Here is a 15,712-nt window from a genome sequence, read left to right as displayed (position 1 = left end):
TGTGGGCATGGCCTTCTCCTGAGGATTCTGGGAACTCCTGTAATTCCTCCTTGGAGGCAGGAGACACACTCTCACTCTGCTCACTCCCTGAGAGACATCCCTGTGGAGAAGACACATGGAGAGGGGCTGATGGAGTCAGACCTCTGGAGCTAGAAGAAGCCATGTGGAGACTCCTACCAGCGGGGAGATGCTTACACCATTTGGTTCCACAAGGCTTCCCACCCACTGGCCTGTGATCTTCCTGCATTTGGTGTAATTGCATGTGTTTTATAAGTCTGAAGAGGACTTTATACATTGATGTGGGACATATGGGCTAATAGTGGATTTATGGATTTGATTGGGACTGGGCTGGGATGTGTTCTCAATATTCAACTGCTCTTGTATATAAAGCTCTTTCTTATACACATATGAGCGCCTATGGATTTGTTTCTCTGGTCTATCCAGGGTAACACACTTAAGAATCTCTTGAATTGTGAATTTTTGTCTGTGAGTTATTTGTAGCCATTGCAATAGTTATTAGAATCTAGAGATCAAGTAGAGAATATTAAGACATAATACCATTCTGCTCAATGTGTCCCATAGTTTGTTATGACCGAGTCAAAGCCCTTGCATTGTCAGTAAAACACAAGAAAACATCTTTCTCTCTCTGCTTTTAATCAATATCTTGCAGATATTCACTGCTTTCATTCAATCAGTAGTCAGCAATGAAATCTCTGGTTCCAGATTTTCTGAATCTAGCTTAAATTTCTAGTAACTCCTTTTCTATGTACTGTTGTAGCTGTAGGGAACCCTGTGTCGGCATAGTGGTTATGCATTGGGCTGTGATCCTCTAGGTCAACAATTTGAGACTGCCAGATTTCTCTGAGGAAGAAAGATGAGGCTTTCTATCCCTATAAACAGTCTCAGAAACTCACAGGGGCCCTGTCTTATGGGGTGGCTGTGAGTTGGCATCCACTTGATGTCAGTGAGTTTGGTTGGTTTGGTTGCAGCTGTATTTGAATTAACTTCAACATGGTTTTACTTGCATGTGATTGCAATTATATTGTTCAATAATTACACATTTTGTTGGCTCACCTTTCTTTGGAATGGTTGGTTAGTCAGGTAGCTGTCTTCCAAATTTCTTGGCAAAGACAACTGAGTGCTTCCAGTGTTTCATCAGCTTGTTAAAACATTTCCATTAGTATTCCATCAATTCCTGGAGCCTTAGTTTTGGCGAATGCCTTCAGTGTAACTTGGAATTCTTCTTTCAGTACCATTGGTTCTTGATCATATGCTACCTCTTGAAAAGACTGAATGTTCTCTTTGGTAGAGTGACTCTGTATTCTTTCCATCTTCTTTGAATGCTTCCTGTCGCATTCAATATTTTGTCCATGGTATCCTTCAACATTGAAATATGAGGCTTGAGCTTCTTCTGTAGGCCTTCCATCTTGATATATACTGAGTATACTGGTCCTTTCTGGCTTTCTAAATCCAAGTTTTTTTATATTTCTTTATAATGTTTTATTCTGTCTTTCCAGCAGCCCTTTGAAATTTTCTGTTCAGCTCTTTTATTTGATCATTTCTTTCATCTGCTTTAAGTAGCTCAATAGCAAGTTTCAGGGTCTCTTTTGACATCACCATTGCTTCTTTCTATCTTTCTTGTCTTTATAGTAACCTTTTGCTTTCTTCACATATGATATTCTTGATGTAATCCCACAATTCATCAGGTCTTATGCCAGAGTCCACTGTACCAAATCTGCTCTTGAGATGTTCTCTAAATTCAGGTGGGACTTACTCACAATTGTGTTTTGGTTTTTTATCAACTTTTAAAAATGTTTTCCAACTTCAACCTGAATTTACATATGAGTAACGGATGGTCTATTGCCCTGCCAGCCCCTGGCCTCCTTTTAGCTGATAAAATTGAGCTTCACCATTGTCCCTTCCCACAGATATAGTCAGTTTCATCCCTGTGTGATCCATATGGAAAGGTCCATGTGTACAGTCACTGTTTATGCTGTTGACAAAAAGGTATCTGCAATGAAAAAGTCATCAGTCTTGCAAAACGGTATCATGTGTTCTCTAGCTTCATTTCTATCACCTAGGCTTCATTTTCCAACTACTCTTCTTCCTTTTACATTTCAATTTTTGCATTCTAATTGCCAATAATTATCCATGTATGCTGATTTTTTGATTGATCGATTTCTAACTAAAGATGTTGGCAGAATTCTTTAATTTCTCAATCACTGGTTTTAATGACTAGTGCATAGATCTGAATAATATTTGTATTGACTGGATTTCTTTGTATCTGTGTACATATCCTATCACAGACAACATTGTACTTAAAGATGAATCTTGAAATATTGTTTTTGATTACATGATACCTGCTGGCATAGTAAACCATAAGATGCTCAGATTAAAAATGGCCAACACCTATCCATTTCAGCCCACTAAGTCCTAGGACATTGCTCTTTATTTGCTTAATTTATTTTTTGATGATTCCCACTTTTTATAGATTCATACTCCACACATTCCATGTTCTGATTATTAATAGATGTTTTCCAGTTATTTATTCTCATTTTGAGTCTTACCTCATCAGCAAGTAACGGTCCAGAAGATCTATTCCATTCATTTTATCATGATCAACTCTAGATTTAAAAGACAGGTCTTCGTCAATAATTTGAATGCCTTCCAAAGTGAGGAGCTCATCTTCTGGTATCATAGCTGACAAAGTTCCACAGCTATCCACACGGTTTTTCAGTAGCTAATTTCTTAGAAGTGAATAGCCTATTCCTTCTTCATAGTCTGCTCAGTTCTGATGAAACCTGTTTACCTTGAGTGAGCCTGCTGGTATTTGAAATACTGGGGACACAGCAGGCCACCAGAGCATGACAAATGGACAGACAGTGGTGGATTTTGCCCATAGAAATCCCTCAATATTGGATTTCCAGAATTGAAGTTTTTCTTTAGTTCTTTCATCTGGAGATATGCTGAGAGGACTCTTCTCTTTTGGTTTTCTAACTCTGGGTCTTTGTATGTTTCATTAAATCCATTTATTTTGTCTCCTTGAGCTACCCTTCCAAATTTTCTCTTCAGTGTTTACTTCATCATTTCTTCTAGTCACTTTAGTTCAAGAGCAAACTAGCAAGGTTCATCTGGCACCCATTTTGCCTTTCATTCTTTTATGTGTTTTTTTAATGACTTTTGCTTACCCTCATGTATGATATCCTTCCTTGACATCAGCTCATTAAACTGGTCTTCAGTCATGAATATCCATTGCATCAAATCTGCTCTTGAAATGGTATCTAAATTTATGTGGGATATACTCAAGTTGTATTTTGGCTTTTGTGAATTTGAATTTTCTTCAGCTACAACCTGAACTGGTGTGATATATCTGTATAGATGTAGGGATAGATAAAGGTTAGTCTATGTCAAGTAGACACTCCTGGTGAAGGCAGAGGTGGAGCCCAACCCATAAATCAAGTTGCAGCATGTTTAGGGTTGTGAGCTGTTTTATAAGAGAGAAATCCTAAGCAGAGTTCTCTTTGGCCCTTCACCCTCTGCTAGAGCAACCTCCTGCTTCTGTTTCATTGATCTCCTGTTGCATCCCTGCCCATCCTAGGAGCCATCAACAGATTGCTGACAATGGATTCATTTGACTTATCTCTGATTTATTTACCTCTGAGGTCAGCAACCTGTGCCCCAAGCCGTGCTTCATTATCTTGCTTCCTGTTCTTCAACTTTCACAGCCACACAAGTGCAGGAGGACTTACCTATTTCTACAATTATATAAGCCACTTATCAATATAAATCTCTTTCTATATATAAACTATCACTGGTTTTGCTTCTCTAGCGAACCTAACCTAAAACATTTAGTATTGGGAGTGGGGTCTAAAGCAAGAAAATTGTAAAGATGAATATTCTAAATTGATTCTGAGGTCTAATTAGGCCCAATGGCACTAAGAACTCAGTTTTTGTCTCTTTACATACAAAGCAGTCTGTCACTACTAGTAAAGAAGACACTGTTTATCCATGGGGAAAGTGGTAAAGGTATTGCCAAATATAACACTACTGATAGATGAAGTGTTGGTGAGAATTGAAACTCTGGGTGATTGCATGTTTGAAATCTTTCTAATACTTTGTCAGGATGAATATAAGGGAACTGGTTGATTTGTATATCTTACAAAAAAACAAACTTTTAAAGGAAACAAATAAACTCAAAGTTTTTTTAAGCTCAGTTCAAATGAAGAATAAATGACTCCAAAGCTTCTACTTGAGCCATGAAATAAAGCTTTATCTCCTCTAGTTGATATTGCTAAAAACCAAACCCAGAGTCTTATCATTTGTCTAGTTGAACTACAACACCAGCTTAATTCTCAACCTAGAAATATGTCTGATATTAAAGTGAGAGCATTTATTGAAAAGAAATAGGACCCTGGAACTTGGGGTGGGTATGTGTGAACCAATAATCCAGAAGGTGGATCTATTAAGCCTCTCAATCCCATTAAGCCTCTCCAGCCTCTATCAGAAGAGATTAATCACTAACCCTTCTATCAGAAGAGATTAATCCACTCTTAGTAAAACCATTAGTCCCCCTATCCACACTTGAGGAGATTAGGCCAAACATGCATGGTGATATGGCACCTGTGGCTGTCTCTGGAACATTGCCTGAGACAATGCTTTACAAACTGCTGCTGCAGGTTCCCAGCATCGTTACCTCTAGACCTATAAAAAACACAAGTCGAACTGAGTTCCAAAAAGTGAGGCCAAAATGGCGACCCAGGAAAAAGTTTCTATTCTCCTAAAGAACCAAAGAAATTTTCTAGTATTTACAGACAGAAGCCTGGAAACTATGTGTGGGAATGGTTATTAACGGAGAGGGATAATGGTGCAAGGAACATAAACTTGTATCAATGTGAGCTGATTGATAAGGTTCCTCTAAGTACAGATTCTTCTTTCAATGTTTCCGCTGGATAGGTTAGGAGAGGGCATAATAGTTGGGTGGTTGCTGAATCATAGTTTTCAAGGTGGGCTACACTAAGACAAGTTGAAGTACTAGACTTACCTTGGCGTACTATAAAAGAAGGTGTCCAAGGGCTTAGGGTGGATGTTAGAGTGGATTTATCAGGATAGACCCATAGACCCTCAAAAAGAGTACCTGAAATAGAGTTGATTGGGTTTCCTAGGGTTAGGAGCCTAGCAGCATCACTCAATTGACAAAGACAAGGTAGGTGAGGGCACCGCAATGAACAGCAGAATCAAAGTTGTAATCAGAATAGCCTATGGAGTTGGCTACCTTGGCAGGCTGTCCCTAGGAATGAAATAGATTGGACCTATGCAAGCAGAAAAATTCTAGGTCAGGCGAATGACAATCTGACTTTAATTGCAAGTATAGATATTCATGACCCCTCAATCACTTCCCAGATTGGAGCCAGTTTACAGATCCACAATTCCTTGAATGAAGGGGAGGCCAGGTCTCTTTGAGGAAGAACCTGCCTACACTTCCAAAGATTTATATTGTTAGCATTTCTCCTCATTTTCCCCCAAAGTATATTTGTTCGTTGGGGAAAGGGAAACAATCAAATATTTGGGGGATTACTGGACAATGGATCTGAAATGACATTGATTCCAGGAGACCCAAATGTTTGCAAGCCAATCAGTCAGAGTGTGAGCCTATGGAGGTCCAGTTATTAATGAAGTCGTAGCTCAGGTTCATCTCATACTGGGTCCTTTGGCTCCCAAGCCCATCCTGTGGTAATTTCCCAATTCCAGAATGCATTAACTGGCAGAACATCATGTTGGATCTCCGAGGTGTGGAGTAAGGGCTATTAGGGTAGAAAAAGCCAACTGCCTCTACCTGGGAAAACAGTAAACTAAAAGCAATACCACACCCCTGATGAGTTGTGGGGTTCATTGAAGGATAAAGGGATAAATGGCTCGGTCAGCCTCACTTTTCTAGTTCTCGGGTCTCTTGCTTTGTGATGGTCGCACCAGGGTACAGCTGCCTTAGCAGTTCCCTGCTTCAGCTGGCAAGGCTGACTTCCTGCAAGACATCCCCAAGGAGAAGCCACATGGACCCATCATAATGCAGCCCTGGGTGCTGGAGCAGTCATGTGTAGAACCCTGACAGCGCTCAGATGCTTACACATTCACTGATTCGGCTTTACTCCTGCAGTTGGCATCATTGTGTCTGTTTTTGTGAGATGGAGGAGGACTTTGTGGATTGGTGTCAGACATATAGGTTAATGGGTTAATGTTGGACTTGTGAACTTGGGCAGCACTGGCTGTGCACTTACCTTTACATAAAACTCTTATACGTGAGTTTCTGTAGATTTGTTTGTCTAAAGTACCCAGACTAGCATACCTGGAAAGATTACAGAGATTACTGCTACGATCAAAAATTTGAAGGACGCAGGGGGCATGATTGCCACCACATCCCCATTTAATTTGCATATTTGGTCTGTGCAAAACGTAGATGGATCTTGGCAAATGGCAGTGGATGATCATAAATTTAACCCGATGGTAATTCCAATTGCAGCATTGTTCCAGACATTACTTTGTCACTTCATCAAATGAATACCTCTCCTGAGATACAGCTACTGATTTGGCCAATGCTTTTTTTTCTCAATTTCAGTGTCAAAGGACCACCAGAAGCAGTTTTCCTTCAGCTGGCAAGGGCAACAACACAGTTTTACAACTCTTTCTCAGGATTAGTCAACTCTCGGACTATGCCATAATGTATAATGCAGGGACCTTAATCTCCTTTCTCTTCAACAAAAGGACTCACTAATCCATTACACTGAAGAAATTATGCTGATTGGACCTCGTAAATAAATATGAATGACTTTAGACTTATTATTATGACATCTGAGAAGTTCCTCATGATCAGTTGACTCAAGAATACAAATCTCATGTATGTTCCACGGATGCCTTTGTGTGATATGCAGGCACCACTCAACAATGACCAGTAGCAGCACTATGGCCCTTTTCTGGACTCCCGTGAAGAACAATGTTGAAAAGATCCTCACAATGGGCATAATTTTGAGCAATAAAGCAGGTTTTTCAGTTTCTTTTGGGAGAAGAACTGACTGTATGTACAACTGCATACTGACTTATGGACTATAATCAATAACTCGGCGGAATAGTCAAGGACTTGGAAGGAGAATGACTGAAAAGTTGGAGAACAAGGAGGCATGGGAAGTATGTGGAAAGGCCTTTCTGAATGGGCTAAAAAAGTGAAGATATTATATACAAACACATACACATTATCACTGGCTTTGCTTCTCTAGCGAACCCCACCTAACACAATTTGCATTTGAACAATTGATATCTTGTTGCACAGTCAGCCTTTGACCTTATTTTGGCTGATGATATTGAGCTTCTCTGACATCTAGTCCCACAGCTATAGTCTAGTTCATTCCTGTGCAACCCATCCGCCGAGATTCACATGTAGAGTTGCCATTCATATTGTTGGAAAAAGGTATTTGTGAGGAAGAAGTCATCGGCATTGCAAAATTCCATTTTGTGCTCTCCAGATTAATTTCTGTCTTCTAGACTCATATTGTCCAATTATTGATCCTGCCTCTGTTTCAAACTTTCTCATTCCAATGACTAACGCATCTTGATAGCTCAATTGTTTGAAGTTAGGTCAATTTCAGACTGATGAAGTTTGTAGAACCTTCCATTTCTTCATGATTGGCTGTAGTTTAGGTGTGAAAATTTGAATAATCATGTGTTTAACTGGTATACGGATATTATCCTATCACATACAGCACTGTACTTCAAGATAGAACTTGAAATTTCCTGCTGCACAGGACTTCTTTAAAATATACAGCAAAGACGTCAGTTTGAGGATTACAGTCTGAGGAAGACTATAGATGAGATGGATTGACACGGTGGTTGCAACAATGGACTCAACATATTAAATGTGAGAATGGTGCGGGATGTTTGATGTTTGTTGCTATGAGTAAAGAGCTGACTGTACAACAGCTAACCACAACAAGGGCTAAAGTTTATATTTTAGGTTTGTATATTCTGGAATCACAAAGAAACTATCTCAGTCCATTTGTTTCTTCTGTTCTTCCTCATTGTGGCTAATTACCTGGTTGGTCATGAAATATATGGAGCCCTGGTGGTGTAGTGATTATGAGTTGGGCTGAAATCTTTAAGGTTGACAAAATGGCTGGGCTTTGTGCTCCCGTAAGCATTACAGCCTTGGAAGCCCACAGGAGTCAGCATCAATTCGATGGCAGTGAGTTTTGTTTTGTATTGCTTGGTTTTTAGTTTCATGAAACACACAGGAATTGTTTGTTTTTTTTCACACAGGAATTGTTTTAATGGAATGAATGTAGGGGAGGCTTTTTGAAAAAAACATTCAAATTTGTTCTTAAAAGATAAGTAAGAAAAACAAAAAAAATAAGTAAGAGTTTAGTGCGGGGGGGAGGAATTTTCGACAGAGACATGTGCCTAAAACTTTCTCAGTTTCAGAAAAATTTATCAGAGGACAAGGCTAATCCTAGGAAGAAGGGTACAGGGATGAGGTCATCAGATAGCACAAATGGCAAATATGCTCACTTCTAATCAAATGTTGGAGGTTCAAGTCCACCCAAAAGCTCCTTAGCCTTATGAAGCACAATATTCTGACACACGTGGGATTACAGTTCTTGGAATTACATTGATGAAAATGAACTCGCTTCTGGATTTTTGAATTTATTTTTTAATGTGAGGGAGGGTAGCAGAGAGGGAAGCTAGTGGTCTGCTATGGTGGGGTTACCCAGGAAGTATTTGGACTTCAGAGTTCAGACTCTGTTTAGTAGGTGATGAAAGCTGCAGATGGTTTTAGAACAGCTGGCTCCTGCTGTGTGTTCAGCAAGGCTTAACGGAAGACAGACCTAGCCAAACCACCAGGGATTAATGACAAGGCCCAACAACTAGAGACCAAAACACCTTCTTTGGCACCTTTCCCTTCACAGGCCAGCATTTGTGGCCTTCCAATTATAGCATTCTGCCTTAAAAAGGAAATTCTGCAGAGGAAAAAGTCAATTACCTTTGGAAGCTATATTTATTCCTCCTTCCTCCAAGCACTCTCCACAGAGGAGTGATGAAGGAACAGGTTCTGGCTCGGGGGCTCAGGGAAGGAATCAGTGTTTGATACGCAACCTGTGCCCATCCCTCCTGTCTTTGGACTGAGACATCTGCTTACTAAATTTCTGTGGCAAAATTGGGACGAATCCAGGTTATCCTGGAGCCCCACCCTCAATTTCTGAGGCTCTTTTTGCCCCTTCCTTTCTTTTCCTCCAAGACCTCTCTCCCCACACCCTCTACTCTACAAAAGATCTTGTCCCAGACATGAATTAGGACTTACCACAAGGGTGACTCAAGGTAATCAAATCATCTCTGAACCTTACAGCCCAACAAGGATTTGGTAACTGAAAACAGCAATGATGGGTCCTCTCCCACCCAGAAGAACAGGTTGGCAACTGAGAAGATGGTGTGCTGAGATGGACCATCAGGTAGGAGAGGCAGATGATTCAAGAAAGGTGTACTTTTTTTCGTTGCCAACAAATTGACTCAGACTCACAGGGACTCATCTACCATAGAATGAAGTGTTGGCTGGTCTTGTGCCAGTTTCACAATCAGAAAGGGGCTCAAGTTCCCTGAAGTCCCAACAGATGGTTGAGGGGCGTGGTGTTCTAAGTGTCGATTTGTTAAAAGGGACTTCAAAAGACAATACATTATCACGTTTTAAAATTTACACATGTAATATAAAATTAAGCTAAAAATATTGCTACAGGATCATGTTGTTCCCGTTATTAAGTGTTACATGTCGTCGAGTCAGTTCTAACCCCTAGTGATCCTATGCACAACAGAATGCTGCTCTGCCGTCTTCACAATTGTTCTATGTTTTAGGGAATGGCTGTAGCCACTCCATCAATCCATCTGGTTGAGTGTCTTCCTCTTCCCTCTACTTTACCAAGCCTGATGTCCTTCTCCAGAAACTAGTTTCTCCTGCTAACATATTCAAAATACATGAAACTCACACTTAACCAGAATGTCCGATATGGATAAACAATGAGAATTCTTTAGTCAATATATATCAAAATGTGCAGTTGGTTTCTCAGACTAATCCTCCGCCTGCATCTAAGCACTTCTGAAGGCAACATTTTTGTTTCTCTAGCCATTCCCCCAAATAATTTTCTGCTCTTTGATTTAAACGATGTCAAAACAGCAATTTTTGGCATTGTTTGGGAATTCAAATTAAAATAAATATCCTTTGAATTTTTGGAGCAAAAACATTATAAGGAGAAAGACCAGTGCTGTGTGTGTGTGTGTGTGTGTGTGTGTGTGTGTGTGTGTGTGTGTGTGTTGGGGCAGGGGAGGGGCGGAGTGGAGATAGAGTTTATCAATGAAAGGTTTCTCAATGAAATTCTCAAAGGACAGCCCTTGCTACACTTGAATAATGAGCAAGTGCATTGTCTTGATGGGAAAAAATTCCTCAGCAAATTCTTTACTCTTTTAAAATGTACATGTAAAGGGGGTAATATATGGCTCAGGTGCACTAGGCAGGCTTTCCACATCATTGCTTAGGAAACTGGTTTAGAAGATTACATGACCTGAGAGCAGAAGTTTCCCTTCGTCTTGGTGGTTAGCCTTCTAGGAGTGGACTCATATAATATCTGCCCTTTTCTGGTCGACTAACTTCACTCAGCATAATTGTTTCCAGATCCTTCCATGTGATGAGGTATTTCCTGATTTGAACACATTTTTTTAGGAATGCATATTATTCCATAGTGTGTAGGAACTTAGTTCCTTTATCCACTCATCAACTGATGGGAATTTGGGTTGTTCCCAGGTTCTTGCTATTGTGTCTTGTATGTCTAGAAACAGGAGGGAAACATATGTCTAGCCATGCTCTTTCACTTGTTTCTTTGGATTATATGACCAACAGAGATATTCCTGGATCATATGGCATTTCTATTCTCGGTTGCTTCAGGTAGCTCCAGATTACTTCCCACCGTAGTTGTGCTTGTTTGCAGTCCTATCAGCAGTGTATAAGAGCTCCAGTTTCTCCACACCCTCTGTAGCATTTGTTGTTCTCTGTTTGTTTTTCTTAATTTTTCTATTACTGTGGGTGTAAGGTGACATCTCATCTTGGTTTTCGTTTGCATTTCTCAGATGGCCAGTGATCATGAGCATTTCTTCATATGTTTGTTAGCCATTTGAGTGTCATCCATTATGAATTGTCTATTCATGTCCTTTGCCCATCTGTTTATTGGATTGTTTGTTTTTTTCTTATTGAAGTGTAGCAGAATTTGTATATTTTAGTAATTAGTCCCTGGTCCATTGTGTCATTGCTAAAGACTTTTTCCCAAACCCATGAGCTCTTGTTTTACTTTTTTTTAAGATGTCTTGATGTGTATAAGTGTTTTTTAATAGTCATCTGTTTTGTCTTACACTGTATATGTGTCCTTTGTTATATTTGCTGTTTTGTCTTACGCTGTGTGTGTTTCCTTTGTTATATGCATGCACTGCAATAGGGTCTTTAATTTTGTCCCATTTTTTTTCATCGATGATCCTTGCAGCTCTGGGGTCTGCATTAATCTTTCATCAGTTCATTTTTGTTTGTAGAGTGAGGTGTGGGTTCTTTTTCATTCTTCTGCTGATGGAGATCCAGTTTTTCCAGCACCATTTGTTGAAGAGGGTGTCCCTTTCTTATTGAAGGTTTTTTTTGTGCTTTGTTGAAAATCAGTTGCCTGTAGGTAGATGCTTTCATTTCTAGATTGTCTATCCTGTTCCATTAGTCTATGTATCTATCATTGAACCAGTACCAGGCTGTTTTGACCACTGTGGCTTTGTAGTAGGTTTTGAGGTTAGGTAGTGCAGGGCCTGCTTCATTTTATTTGAGTAGTTCTTTGCTTATCCTGGACCTCCACCTACTCCATATGAAGTTGGTAGGTAGTTTTTCCATTCCTTTAAAGAATGAAGTTGGGATTTAAATCAGAATTGTGTTATGATGCTAGATTGATTTATGTAGTATTGACATTTTCACAATATTAATTCTTCCTACCCATGAACATGGGATATTCTTCCATTTGGTGGGTCTCTTTTGGTTGTTTGTATGCTTGTTCTGCAGTTCTCTTTTACAGGACTTTTGCTTCTCTTGTTAGTCATTCCTAGGTATTTCACCTTTTGTGTGGTTTTTGTAAATGATATTGTTTTCTTGATGTCTTTTTCAGAGACCGCTTTACTGGTATATATGGATCTGATCAATTTCTGCTCATTGATTTTTTTTTTTGTTTTAGCTTTTACGGGATCTTTTTTAAAAATCATTTTATTAGGAGCTCATACAACTCTTATCATAATCCATACCTACATCAATTGTGTAACGCACATTTGTACATTCATTGCCCTCAAAATCAAAACATTTGCTCTCTACTTAAACCCCTGGCATCAGTTTCTCATTTTTCCCCTCCCTGAGGCCACACCAGAAGGATTTGATGTGGAAACCTCACCGAATTGGGCTTTTCCTCAAACACATGTAACAGATTCGAGGAACTGACATTCTCTTGCACTTCAGGCTGAAATGCTTTGGGGTGAGAATAAATAGATATCTGCTATCTCAAGGTTATATAATTGGTGGTCTTTGGACTGTGATTCAGATCTTTTGCTTTGAGGATGCCCAATGAATGGTGGCCCAAGACTACCATATATTTATTATTTTAATGCCCTTCATGCTTTCTTATGGAAAGTATTAGTCTGGTAAGCATGGTGCTTTCTATCTCTTTGAATGAGTGTTATTGAAAGTTTTGTGCTACCACCAACCCCCACCCCTTGTTTGTGTAAATAGTGTTCAATCACTTAAGAATTTAGTCTATACCAGTCAATAATTCATGTATTGCAGTCTGAAGTCAGCCTATACTTGTATAATGTCCCTTTCTCAACAATGTTTTAAATTCCATACCAGTAACTAAATTAATGACACTATCAACCTTATGCCCAAAGGGGATGATTTGTAATGTTTTCTATCATAAAATAAAAGTGATACCTCTAAAGTGATGATCTCTCTGGGAAATGTAAGTCAAAACAGCGAGATACCACCTAAATGGAAAGAACAATTAGTTCCTATGATATAGCCCTATTTGATACTCACCCTCATGAAGAGAGATCATTGAAAACATAGGTGCTATAAGAAAAAGTGTGGTGAAGAAATCAAATGGCAATAGGCTATCAACTAAGTCTGCATGGAAGAACCACACCAGCATGTGTGAGCCAAGGATTGAAAATAATAAAACTCCAAATCCCAAAAGAGGACATAATATCAGAGCTTAAATTCTGAACATCTGGTTGACAGAAGGTTATGGAGGACAGTGGAAGCCCCAAGACCATTCGCAAGCTGCACACATTGGTTTACATCTCTGGCAAATCCCTTCGGAAACAATCCAGGGTGTGAATAGCCGTGCTATCAGATAGAGAACGTGGTAAGGTCAATCATGGCACATGTAACTAGGTTAAAATGTAGTATCTTTTCTTTTATTTAAATCATTTTATTGAGGGCTCATACAGCTTTTATCACAATCCATACATACATCCCTTGTGTCAAGCACATTTGTACACATGTAGCCATAATTATTTTCAAAACATTTTCTTCTTATTTGAGTCCCCATTTTTTCCCTTCTCTCCCCGACCCTCCCTCCCTCATGAACCCTTGATAATTTATAAATTGCTATTATTCTTCCATGTCTTACACTGACCGATATCTCCCTTCATCCATTTCTCTGTTGTCTATCCTCCTGGGAGGGGGTTGTATATATCATTTGATCTCCCTTTTGACCTAGTTTTAAGTTTCAGTTTTTAATATTTACTGATTTTTTTAATTGAGGTTTTTCTATGTTTGTCTAGTGATTTTTGTTTGTTTTGTTTTTTTTGCTTGCTTCCTGTTTATGTTTTGTATGGTTTTCTATATATGAAATCCAGGATAAGTAAATCTCTAGGGACAATACGGGATTGATAAATACCTAAGGGCATGGCAGAGGAAGATGGGGGGTAATTGGGAAGGAACAACAAGTATAAGAAGAAAATTTTTTGAAATTCAGTGGTGATGTGGTGATGAAGACACAATTCTTAATATGAATGAATAAGTTGTATGGTATGTGAAAACTATTTTTCAAAAGAAAAATAAACTTCAGGAGACAATAGTGAAACATTCTTTTAATGCCCCAATACCTAATAAGAAAAAATATTTTCCTGGTCTTTTATTTACCAGTGCAGTTTTCTATTTTCTTAAAAATTTCTTCCTGTTAAGCCATGTTTGAACTCATTGCAAAAGCCACTTCTTCTCCCTCCCTTTGAAGTTGGTCATCAGTTGTTACATTTCTTTGAAGAATGATGATGGATTTTGGATTGGGACTGCATTGAATTTTTAGATTGCTTTAGGTAGTATTGAAATTTTCTCAATGTTGAGTCTTCCGATTCATGAACATGGAATATGTTTGCATTTGTGTAGATCCCCTTTTGTCTTCTTGTAGTAATGTTCTGTTGTTTTCTTTGTACAGGTCTTTTGTTTTTGTGGTTAGGTTTAGTTCTAGGTATTTCAGCTTTTACAGACCTATTGTGAATGGCACTGCTTCCTGATATCTTTTCACAGTATCCCCATCACTGGTATATAGGAATCCAGTTGATTTCTGGTTGTTAATCTTGTGTCCTGCTTTTCTTCTAAATTTCTGTATTGTTTCTAGCAATTCTATTGTGGACACCTTATGATCCCCAATATATAAAATTATATCATTTGCAAATAGGAGAAGTTTCACGTCTTCTTTACCCAATTTTACTCCCTTGATTTCTTGCTGTTGTCTTATGGTACTCATGCCGACTTCCAGCACAATGTTGAATAAAGATGAGAAGAAAGGGCATCCTTATTGTGTTCCCTCATTCAGTGGAGATGTTTAAAGCTTTTCTCTATTGAGTGAAATATTGCCTATTGGTTTCTCACATATCACCTTTATTGTATTGAGGATTTTCCCTTCCATTCCTATCTTCTTGAGAGTTTTTTTTTTAAGGAATAGGTTTGGGGTATTAACAGATGCTTTTTCTGCATAAACTGTCCTTTCTCCTGTTAATAGGGTCGCTTACATGAATAGTTTTGGGGTTGTTGCATCCTGGTATGAATCCTAGTTGGTCATGATGTTTGTTTGTTTTTGATTTGGGTTTATTTTTTTAATATGTTTTTAGATTCCATTGGCCAAGATTTTGTTGAGAATTTGTGCATCTATGTTTGTGAGAGAGTTGGGTCTATAACTCTGGAGTCTTTTGGGGTCTTTGTCTGGTTTTAGTAATAAACACTGGAAGTTTTCTGGCATTCTATGTTGTGGAAGAATTTGTATAGGATTGGTGTCAGCTCTTCTCTGAACGTGTGGTAGAATTCTCCTGTGAAGCCATCTGGATGGGGCTTATTTTAGTTAGGAGTTTCTTGATGACCTTATCTGTTTCTTCTTTTTCTATGGGTCTCTTCAAGTTCTTAATTTCCACTTGCATCAATTTGGGGAAAAAAGTGATTTTTTTAGGTATTTGTTCATATTTTCCAAATTATTGAATTTGTTGAACTACAGTCTCTTATAGTACTGTGTTATTAACATTTTTATTTCATTGGGTGCTATTTTTGGCAGAGTTCTCTAGAGAAACAAGACCAGGATAGATAGATAGATAGATAGATAGATAGATAGATAGATAGATAGATAGA

The sequence above is a fragment of the Tenrec ecaudatus genome, chromosome 13, assembly GCF_050624435.1.
Source record: "Tenrec ecaudatus isolate mTenEca1 chromosome 13, mTenEca1.hap1, whole genome shotgun sequence".
Taxonomy (NCBI): domain Eukaryota; kingdom Metazoa; phylum Chordata; class Mammalia; order Afrosoricida; family Tenrecidae; genus Tenrec; species Tenrec ecaudatus.
The sequence above is the reverse complement of the archived record's forward strand: the minus strand, read 5'-3'. Positions refer to the sequence as shown.